Raw genomic sequence first — 11685 nt, 5'->3', positions numbered from 1 at the left:
ACAGAATCACTGTGAGTTATTCAAGAATAAGTTTAATCCTCACTTTCCTTAGGAAACTCACAGAATCACTGTGAGTACTCTTCCTCTGTGCCCTCATCATACCCACGGCGCCCCCATGTCTCAAAACCTATCACGCTGCCACAGTTTATTCCTCTGTCTCTCAGAGTCTGCAAGCTCTCTGGAGGATAGGAATGTGTCTTATCTTTCTATGACCTAGTAAGTGTTTCGCACATACTAAACACTCAATAAACACTGGTCGGAGAATTCTACTCAGGTCAACTGGGGAAAGAAATGACACTTTTTGAAGAGAATTTCATTGATGGAAATAAAAAATTAAACATGGAAACTATATGGTAGTGACAGGGCAAGTTAATCTAAGTAAACAGTTCCTTAACATTTTTTAAAATCCTTTTCTGACCCTCTCTTCACCCCTCACCTCTTTTCTAGTATACGGTGTACATTCCCAGAGATGCAGAGCACAACTTCATGCTAAAGGAGTGTCTACTCTGATTTCCATAAAATGCCTCACTTAGTGCCCTGTACCCCAAAGGCACCCATTATTTACTAATTAGTGATCACAATCTCCAGGCAGACATAGGATGCTAAAACTTATGGTAAGCACGCTCTAACATTTACTGTTGTAGTCATATAAGTAAATAACAGAAAGCAACTTATAGAACCACTCCCAGGTTTAAGAAAATTTCAATGGAGGTGGTTCCTGGAATTCCTTTGGTCTCAGGACTTTTAGGAGCTAATTTCCGCTCATAACACTTTTTTCTTATATTCTTTATTTCTTTCTATTTATGTTTCTTCTACAATTTAAATACAATTTCCTTTAGAATATTATCTTTATTCAAGTATCGTATACCTTTATAAATTTAATTTTTCTAGTATGTACTAGGCATACTTTCCCCTGCAGATACAATGGAGAACAAAATCAACCCAAGCTCTGCTCTTATAGTGCTTACGGTCTAAGGGGAAAACAAAGTCATGACACAAATAATCACACACACACAAACTGAAAAACAGAACACTGTGACATGTTTTGAAAATATTACCGATATCTACAGCAAGCATCTGAGTTAATACAGGATGTAACTGAAGGCTCCCTAAAGAAAAGATGCTGGGACCGGGATCTGAAAATGAAGGCAGTTTGATTAGCTGAAGGGAAATGAGACTGGGAGAAAGCAGGGAACATTTCAAGCAGGAAAATGTCACGTGCAAAGGCTTTGAGACAGGAAGGAGCATGGTATATTCAGAGGACTACATAAAAACAAAATTAATCCTAAATTCCCACTCAGCACAATTTTTCAAAGATGGAAAGCAATAGGATTTAGAAGAGACACTGAATTGAACTGAATCTTGGTTCTTCCTCTCAATTTGTTGGACGACTCTTAAAAACCAGTCTGAATTCGCAGTGAAGATGGCGTCGGGCAGTGGGACAAAAAACTTGGACTTTCGCCGAAAGTGGGCCAAAGATGAATATGAGAAGCTCACTGAGAAGAGGCTCACAGAAGAGAGAGAAAAGAAGGATGGAAAACCAGTGCAGCCAGTCACGTGAGAGCTTCTCCGGCATCGGGACTCCAAGGTGGACCTGGAATCCAAACTTGGGAAGACAACCGTCATTACCAAGACCACCCCACAGTCTGAGATGGGAGGATACTATTGCAATGTCTGTGACTGTGTGGTGAAAGACTCCATCAACTTCCTGGATCACATTAATGGAAAGAAACATCAGCGAAACCTGGGCATGTCTACGCGTGTGGAACGTTCCACTTTGGATCAGGTGAAGAAACGTTTTGAAGTCCACAAGAAGAAAACAAAGAGAAGCAGAAGGATTATGATTTTGAGGAAAGGGTGAAGGAACTCAGAGGAGGAAAAGGCCAAAGCCTACAAGAAAGAGAAACAGAAGGAGAAGAAAAGGAGGGCTGAGGAGGACTTGACATTTGAGGATGATGATGAGGTGGCAGCTGTGATGGGCTTCTCTGGCTTTGGTTCCACCAAGAGTTACTGAGGCTTTCTATGCTTGGCTTTTTGCCAGGCCTAACTTTGTGGTGTGGGCGTCATCTTTTGGGGGGTACTGGGGAAAGGCCTTAAGACTGGCAGTGGGGAGGGCTAGAGGGTGGGTGTTTGTGGGTTCCCTCTACCTTGGGACAGAGCACAGGATGCAAAGAAATGTGGTATGGCATGTTCCTTCAGCCTCAGTATTTCACTGGAGACAGAGGACCTCTGATCATCTGACTTCCCAATAAAGAAAAAACACCTCTTCTGGGGAAAAAAAAAAAAAAAGCACAGTCTTTGCGTACCTGCCTTTCCAAACGTGTAAAGTGGATTAAACTAAGTTTTTCACCGTAGTTCTCAGAGTATATTGCAATTCAAAAATTAATGGGAAACTATCCTGGACCAATGTCAAGTATTATTATTGACTATATTTTGTCCGCATGGACTTTAACTGAAAGTAACTTGGCAGAACTTTAGCTTTCCTATAACGTTCCTCATAGCAGCAAATATTCATAAACCAATATTAAAGATCTAGGGGATCTTTTACCTGACAGCCAATGTTTTCCTAATTTTATTTTATTATTTTTTTTTTACTTTTTTAACATTTTTATTGGAGTATAATTTCTTAACAATGGTGTGTTAGTTTCTGCTTTATAACAAAGTGAATCAGTTATACATATACATATATCGCCATATCTCTTCCCTCTAGTGTCTCCCTCCCTCCCACCCTCCCTATCCCACCCTTCTAGCTGGTCACAAAGCACTGGGCTGATCTCCCTGTGCTATGCGACTGCTTCCCAGTAGCTACCTAGTTTACATTTGGTGGTGTATATGTGTCCATATATACACTATCTCTCTCTCACATTGTCCCAGCTTACCCTTCCCTCTCCCCGTGTCCTCAAGTCCATTCTCTAGTAGGTCTGCATCTTTATTCCCATCTTGCTCCTAGGTTCTTCATCAGCATTTTTTTTTTTAGATTCCATTTATATGTGTTAGCATACGGTATTTGTTTTTCTCTTTCTGACTTACTTCACTCTGTGTGACAGACTCTAGGTCCATCCACCTCACTACAAATAACTCAAGTTCATTTCTTTTTGTGGCTGAGTAATATTCCATTGTATATATGTACCACATCTTCTTTATCCATTCATCTGTCAACGGACACTTAGGTTGCTTCCATGTCCTGGCTATTGTAAATAGAGCTGCAATGAACACAGTGGTACATGACTCTTTGTGAATTATGGTTTTCTCAGGGTATATGCCCAGTAGTGAGATTGCTGGGTTGTATAGTAGTTCTGTTTTTAGTTTTTTTGGGTTTTGTTGTTGTTGTTTTTTATTTTTGGCTGTGTTGTGTCTTCATTGCTGCACACGGGCTTTTCTCTGGATGTGGCGAGCAGGTGCTACTCTTCATTGTGGTGCGCAGGCTTCTCATTGTGGTGGTTTCTCTTGTTGCAGAGCATGGGCTCTACCCGCACGGGCTTCAGTAGTTGTGGCACTTAGGCTCAGCAGTTGTGGCTCGTGGGCTTAGTTGCTCCGCAGCATGTAGAATCTTCCCAGACCAGGGCTTGAACCCGTGTCTCCTGCATTGGCAGGCGGATTCTTAACCACTGCACCACCAGGGAAGCCCTCTATTTTTAGTTTTTTAAGGAACCTCCATACTGTTCTCCATAGTAGCTGTATCAATTTACATTCCCACCAACAGTGCAAGAGGGTTCCCTTTTCTCCACACCCTCTCCAGCATTTATTGTTTGTAGATTTTTTGATGATGGCCATTCTGACTGGTGTGAGATGATACGCATTGTAGTTCTGATCTGCATTTCTCTAATGATTAATGATGTTGAGCATTCTTTCATGTGTTTGCTGGCAATCTGTATATCCTCTTTGGAAAAAGGTCTATTTAGGTCTTCTGCCCATTTTTGGATTGGGTTGTTTGTTTTTTTGATATTGAGCTGCATGAGCTGCTTGTAAATTTTGGAGATTAATCCTTTGTCAGTTGCCTCATTTGCAAATATTTTCTCCCATTCTGAGGGTTGTCTTTTCATCTTGTTTATGGTTTCCTTTGCTGTGCAAAAGCTTTTAAGTTTCATTAGGTCTTATTTGTTTATTTTTATTTCCATTTCTCTAGGAGATGGGTGAAAAAGGATCTTGCTGTGATTTATGTTATAGAGTGTTCTGCCTATGTTTTCCTCTAAGAGTTTGATAGTGTCCGTCCTTACATTTAGGTCTTTAATACATTTTGAGTTTATTTTTGTGTACGGTGTTAGGGAGTGTTCTAATTTCATTCTTTTACATGTAGCTGTCCAGTTTTCCCAGCACCACTTATTGAAGAGGCTGTCTTTTCTACATTGTATATTCTTGCCTCCTTTATCAAAGATAAGGTGACCATATGTGTGTGGGTTTATCTATGGGCTTTCTATCCTGTTCCATTGATCTATATTTCTGTTTTTGTGCCAGTACCACACTGTCTTGATTACTGTAGCTTTGTAGTACAGGCTGAAGTCTGGGAGCCTGATTCCTCTAGCTCCATTTATCTTTCTCAAGATTGCTTTCGCTATTCGGGGTCTTTTGTGTTTCCATACAAATTGTAAAATTTTTTGTTCTAGTTCTGTGAAAAATGCCAGTGGTAGTTTGATAGGGATTGCACTGAATCTGTAGATTGCTTTGGGTAGTAGAGTCATTTTCACAATGTTGATTCTTTCAATCCAAGAGCATGGTATATCTCTCCATCTATTTGTATCACCTTTAATTTCTTTCATCAGTGTCTTATAATTTTCTGCATACAGGTCTTTTGTCTCCTTAGGTAGGTTTATTTCTATTTTATTCTTTTTGTTGCAATGGTAAATGGGAGTGTTTTCTTAATTCCACTTTCAGATTTTTCATCATTAGTGTATAGGAATGCAAGAGATTTCTGTGCATTAATTTTATATCCTGCCTAATTTTTTTTAAATGGCCAATTGCTAACCATGTGACATGAGTAACATGAGTAACAGAATATAAGCATGAGTCCTGAAAAACTTAATCTGTTTCTTAGTGATGGAAATCGTAATCTGCTGAGAAACAAGGCTGAATAGTGGATACATACTGAATTGTGATTTGCAGGCTCTGCCATTTAAAGAAACAGAAAATCAATTCACTTAGGTGAAATTTAAAGGTAGAAAATCAGGTTTGGGTGGGGGAAAATACAGTGAGTTTACCTCCAGGCAAGTATAACTGGAAACCAATGGAGACCCAAATAGAGTTTTCCAGGATAAAGTTAGAGAAGTAGCATTAGAGCTGCTTGAGAAGGCTGGACTGGAATTAAAAGGTAGGAGTATAGGTAGAAGTTATAACTTCAGGAGTGAAGGTATTGTCCATTCACTCATTTCAGATGAAGTACCCAAGTAAGTTCTAATTGCTCCTAGTCTGCTTTGAGTTACAATTTGTGCAGGTGGAAAAATAAAATTAATTAAATGCACTTCAAAACTGAATACCTAAATTAAACTCTTAAAAGAGCCAAAGGAATAAATGTTAAAATGGATAAAATACTTTTGAAGGCATTAGCGTGTTTCTGGTTTGGGTGAGGCTTTGTTTTGTGTAAGCATATGCCGTGCTGGTGGCAGCTGTCACTCTACAGTACACCGGGTGGGGATGTTGTAGCAACGAGTGTAAGTTATGCTGTTACGTCACTGCAGTAATGTCTACAGCCTTACAACCCGCACGACATTTCTGGGTAAAGGAAGTGAGAAAAAGTGGTCTCAACGGCAAATACGAGCCACTAGCACTTTAAAAAGTTTCAGGTTAGGGAAGCCACTACCTTAGACTTGCTCATTCTAGGCTTTTTGAATATATAACAAAATCTGTAGGCTCTTTGATACTGCTTCTAATTCTAAGTAGCCCTTCTGAATGCATATTTTACTTGCTTAAATATAGGCACATTTACAGAATAGTCCACAGACTGGCACAACTAGTTTCAGTGTGTTAATTTCACTAATATTTCCTGAATTCATTTTATGCACGATGGACTGCTCCAGGTGTTGGGAACCAAAGCTAATTTCACGGCAGCCAAGGTCCTTGCCTCCATGCAGAATGTATTCTATGGAATTAGTTTTGTTTGTGAGGAAACTGAGTTTTAATATTCTGTATCTGAGGAGCATTTTATCTGAAACTTCAGAGTTGTTTAGAAGTACAATTTCTTAAAAACATTTAAGTACGTATTGATAATGATTATGTAGAACAATCAAGAAATGTTACAATACTTTGCTCTTTAAGAGCTTTAGGGAAAAAAGATATCTATTACTTTTATTTGGGGAAGGAGAGGAAATCTGTAACCCTTTGAGGATGAGTAAGATTTAATGAAATAACCTTTTCAGTCTTGACAACTACTTCTATTCCAAGAACCTATGTTACAACACATTTTCTCTTCAGTTATAGCTCTTCAACAGAGCTTTCAAGAGCCTGTCACACAGAGTTACAGACATTTTCTTCTACTTAGGTATCTACTCAAGCTGACTCGAAGAACCCTGGGAGAATTTACACTTGAAAACAAGTTTGATCTACTCATGTAAACAAAACGCTACGGTTATTTATTTAGTTTTCTTCATTGTTCTACATTTTCCTCCCTGACCAAGACATTAAGTTAAAATTCATATACAATCAATAGTATCTTACTTGGTTCCAAAACTGAAGGAATAACTTTTAATACTTAAGTTAATGTATCTTGGTTGCCCAACTTATTTATTACAAAATGATTTTGTGATATTGTCTTAGATGAAGATTTCTCAATCATGGCTCTATTTACACCTTGGACCTAAGGATTTTTTGGTGTGTGTGTCTCTGTGCTGGGAAGCGGGGGCAGGGCTGGCTTGTGCCTTAGTAGGAATGTTTAGCAGCATCCCTGGCCTCTACTCATTAGGTGCCAGTAGCACCCCCCAGTTACAACAGCCAAAAAATTTCCAACATTGCCACTTATCCTCTGGGGAAGGGGCCAAATTGCCTCTGACTGAGAACCGTTATCCTAGATTAGAAGTCTCTACTTTGTTGATAAAGGTATAGTTCACAAAATCCACCAGTGACTGAAAACCTAAGATTTTAGGGACATACGGAAAGTTTTGCCCCAATTTCATAGTTTGAGTATTAAAACTTATTTACTATTCTACTCATTGAAATTTATGTTGCATATTAAGTATAGATGATTGCAGAAGAAGCCTGAAAAACTATTTAATTATAATTTATGGGAACTAATTTTCTGTATGGTATTAGCCTGTGAAAATGGTACACCAACACAATGTTGAAGGAAGGCGTTTTTTTAGCCTCTGAACAAAGAAAGAAACATCAGAGTGGAGATCTAAATATGAACAGCATGATTGGAGAATTATCGTTAGGTGCATTTGCTAACTAGTTGATTAAACTTTAATGTGTTTTATTGTGAGTGGGAAGTAATATTATATGAATAGTAATAAAAACAATTTATGTTCCTTCTCGCTTAAGAGCTTTGCTCTTGTTAAATGTGTAAAACGTAATGTGTAACTATAGAAACCTGCCATTTCCATTATTGGAATTTTTCTCATAAAGAGCAAAACTCATTAAACTTTTATTCTCTGTAAAGTTTCTGAAAGCCTAGCAGAGAAAGCAAATCTTGCCCTCATAAAATTTGTTTTGCCAGGAAAGAACATATTTAAAGTAGTAGGAAATTGGGGAAAGAGGGTAAGGTAGGCACAGCAGTTTGGAAATCTGAAATATTTGTGTAAATATTTATATACATGTTTTGAGCCAAGGAGTCTCAGTGCACTGTCCCAATGCTGAGGTTGCCAGCTCACACTACAGCTGGTGGTGGCTAAAATCAAATGTTAGGGACTATAGCAGAGTTGTCACCAAGAAAAATTAGCCAAACCCAGGCTCAGAATCTAAACACAAACTTAACAAAGCTCAGGGGTCTGTTTTAATTGGAAATACAACCCAAACTGAAACAGGAAAATGTGATCCACAGTATAGAAGGCATCTCCCTGCAGCATCCTCACCAACACCCTAATGGTTCCCATGAAATTCTAAATTCATTTTTAATACTTACTTCCTCTGTGTATACATTTGACTACAGCCATGTTACCAATACTGAATAATAACAATAATAATGATGTAATGTCCAGAAGTAGAAAGAATTCACGCACTAAACGTATGTGTCTGTATGTCTCCTAATCCATCAGAATAAAAAAGACATTACAAACCAACTGCAAAACTATTTTCAAACTGGCTAAAGCCTATCTTGCTCAGAAGGAGGGAGAAAACATTTTCATGAAGTAAACCAAAGAGATTCCAGGCCTGGGGGCTCTGCGCAAGCTCTCTACGTATGGAAAGATTATTTAATAATCCCCCAGAGTCAAGTGAGACTGCCTTTATTTGACACCAAGACTGGGAGGCATTTGTGTGGACTAAGTAGTAGGACATGGGGGAAAGGCAGAAATTTAAAACTGTCAGTTTGCTTGTAAATTCCCTGAAACACTGGACAAAAACAGACAGCATGAACCACTTGCACCACGATACTTGTGGACATGTCCTCATCCTAAAGCCAATTCTCTCCTCTTATTTTATTACATTAAGCATTTTGCCAAGTAATTAAATTCTCCCATTATCTCATTCCTTGCATGCATTAAACAATGTGTCATTTGTTTTGGAATTATGCAATGACCCATGCCCCTTTATTCTCCTCAAAAATGACATTTGCCATAAAAAAGAACAAAATAATGCCATTTGCAGCAACATAGATGGACCTAGAGATTGTCATACTAAGTGAAGTAAGTCAGACAGAGAAAGACAAATATCATAAGATGTCACTTATATGTGGGATCTAAAAGAAAAAATGGTACAAATGAACTTATTTACAAAATAGAAATTGAGTCACAGATGTAGAAAACAAACTTATGGTTGCCGGGGCGGTGGGGGGAAGCGGGGTGGGGGGCTGGGGGGAGAGATAAATTGGGAGACTGGGATTGACATATACACACTACTATATATAAAATAGATAACTAGTAAGGACCTACTATACAGCACAGGGAACTCTACTCAATACTCCGTAATGGCCTATATGGGAAAATAATCTAAAAAAGAGTGGATATATGTATATGTATAACTGACACATGTTGCTGTACAGCAGAAACTAACACAACATTGTAAGTCTACTATACTCCAATAAAAAAATTTTTTAATGACTATATTTGGCTATTTCCCCTTTTGTCCATAAGAAAATGAAAACCCTAAAGCATTTTTTAAGTAATAAAAGGAGATGAACAGCAATTTCATATCATTAAAAGATCCAAAATATTTTCGTTAAAGCAGACATGCTGTTTTGGGTGTTTTCCCAGTTGGACTATTTTATTACTTTGCTACAGCTTGTCGAAGGAGTAAATAGTTTAAAAGTTTTGGTGGTGAAACAGAGATCCCCACCCAACTAATTCACTGAGGAAACCCTTTATTAAGAACACTGGAAGCGCCGTGTTGTACTACACATGTAAGTACCAAGAAGTAAAACAACTTCTCTGCAACATCAAGCTTTCCCCCTGTCCAGGTTAGTGTGATCTCCAAGCTTCACACTGCAAATCAAAGCCACTCAAGTATGTTGCAGTAGCCCCTGAAAAATGTCTTTTTGCCGCCATCTTAAACGGGAACAAGAAAGGATTTGTCCTAAATTATTCCATCAGTGGCTCGCAAAGCACAATTTATACTTTCTCTTCAGAGAGATCTCAAATCACTGGATTCTCTGCTTCTTAGCAGTTCTGTTGCAAAGTTTATCAAGGTTGCAAAGTGAAATGAACAGTTATCTGTGGAAACCAACACCCTGTGCTCTTTCCCTAATATCTCAGATAGAAGAAGGATCATCTCTAAGTGCTTTGTCAGTTAAGGGAACACCAAAGAATGTTCTTATTAAAATTTCATTGAGGTGTTCTCCAAAGTTTCCAGAATGACATTTTCTAAATCTTATTTCAACAGATTTCTTTGTTTTTAATCCACTTTATTGCTTTCAATATAATCTGGAAATATTTTCACCAAATATTTGGATCATGAAGTATTTTGGGGGGAGGAGAAGAGTGCAAAATGCCCAATAATGTTTTATATGATATCAGCCTAGTATAGACTCTCAGATGGAACTCATCTGACCCCAGAACAAGGAGCCCCAGAATAGAAGTGGAATGGAGAGATAAGACTTTTTTTTTCCAAGATCACATTTAGAGCGTGACTTCAGGAACACAGATCTCCAGTCCTTCTTCCTGGCCACCCCATTTCCCCCTCTGTGCCAGGCAGGCTGCACACAGGGTTAGTAATGGGATAGGAGGGCCTTTGTATTTACCCTTCAATATTGTTTAGAGCGTGGTAATTAAAGAAAGATTGGTTTACATTCCTGAAGCAATCCTAGGGAGGGGAATTTTCAAACCCTGGAAATACATACTTAAATATTCTGAACTTAATCACACTGGGATTAATGTTGGCAGCAGATAAAATCAGTCCATACCACTTTTCTTGGAGGGAATGAAAACATTGGCATCGCTAGTCAAACTAATATATCTTTGGTCCTGAGTCACTGATTTACTTGAAGTCTGGAATATTTACATTGGGTGTATGAACAACATAAATGAAAAAGGAGTTGCATGTAGGGGCCAACAAACATCAATAATTTAATTACTTTCCTCCACGGCAGATAGAGAGAAATAACTTACGGGGCCACTGCGAACATTAAAGTAAGCTTTTCTCTCTTGGCTAATAAATCTGATGAGAATACCTCACCTTTGCCAGGGCAATATTCCTAGAAAAGCTTTCCTAAGCCCAGGTAAGTTTAGCCCTCCTTCAAATTTCGTGGTCTAATCGTGTGCAAAGCCTCCTCTATAATTCCACAATTCTCCAGTGAGGGACAGGGAAAAATACTTTTCCTTGGTCCGTAAAGAATGGAGGTTTAACCCAATGCAGGGGTTAGTCATGGAGGGTAATCTCCCAGCTCTTCCACTTAGCTATTTGTACACCACTATACAAAGTTTCTAATACCATCTCTGTCCTTGGGAACAGCTAAATGACTTTCCAAAGACCATAAACACCAGTTGGGGAAATCTGTATTCAGAGGAGTTAAAAAAAAAAAAAAAAAAAAATGGAAATGGATTTGAGAGGCATAATAACATCTGCTAGGTTTGGAAAATATGATTTTCCTCAAGTCATTTTATGTAATTCACATCCAAGCTTAGAATAATGTTCCAATTTATTAGGCTGTGTTGTGGTTCCAGCTATATTTTATTTTTAAACTGTAACCAGTTTTACATATAATTTTACTAATCTGTACAGAACTTTCTATCTCTTTTAATAAAAATTAAATAAATTTACTTTGGCACTTTTCAATGGAAAAAAATTACGAATAAGTTCTAATTGTAAAAGAGCAAATAGCTATTAAATAGCACATGGTTCAAATAGGATTGGGGATATCATGTGAGTTTGGAGCTGAATACTGAAGATCAGGTCTTGCGTTTCAAACACAAAAATACCCAAGAACCTTAGACCATCACCAAAACTATATGCCACATACATGTACTGCAGATAAATGGTTAATGAATGGTCTGCTCACATGGTTTCTGCCCTCCCAAACTGACCAGATGATAATGGAATAAATTTTACTTTTCAAGCTGTTCTGGGACCATGGAAAGAGGACATGGTGTGGAAACCACATTGCTGGGT

The 11685-nt window shown here is 38.2% G+C and overlaps 1 pseudogene; it reads left to right on the top strand.

Annotated features, from left to right (window-relative positions):
- The first annotated feature begins 1423 nt into the window (after positions 1-1423).
- Positions 1424-2014, top strand: LOC132435458 (zinc finger matrin-type protein 2 pseudogene; annotated as a pseudogene).
- The last annotated feature ends 9671 nt before the right edge of the window (positions 2015-11685 follow it).

Source organism: Delphinus delphis, chromosome 12, assembly GCF_949987515.2.
Source record: "Delphinus delphis chromosome 12, mDelDel1.2, whole genome shotgun sequence".
NCBI classification, from domain to species: Eukaryota; Metazoa; Chordata; class Mammalia; order Artiodactyla; family Delphinidae; genus Delphinus; species Delphinus delphis.
This window is presented reverse-complemented; position numbering and strand designations above follow the sequence as displayed.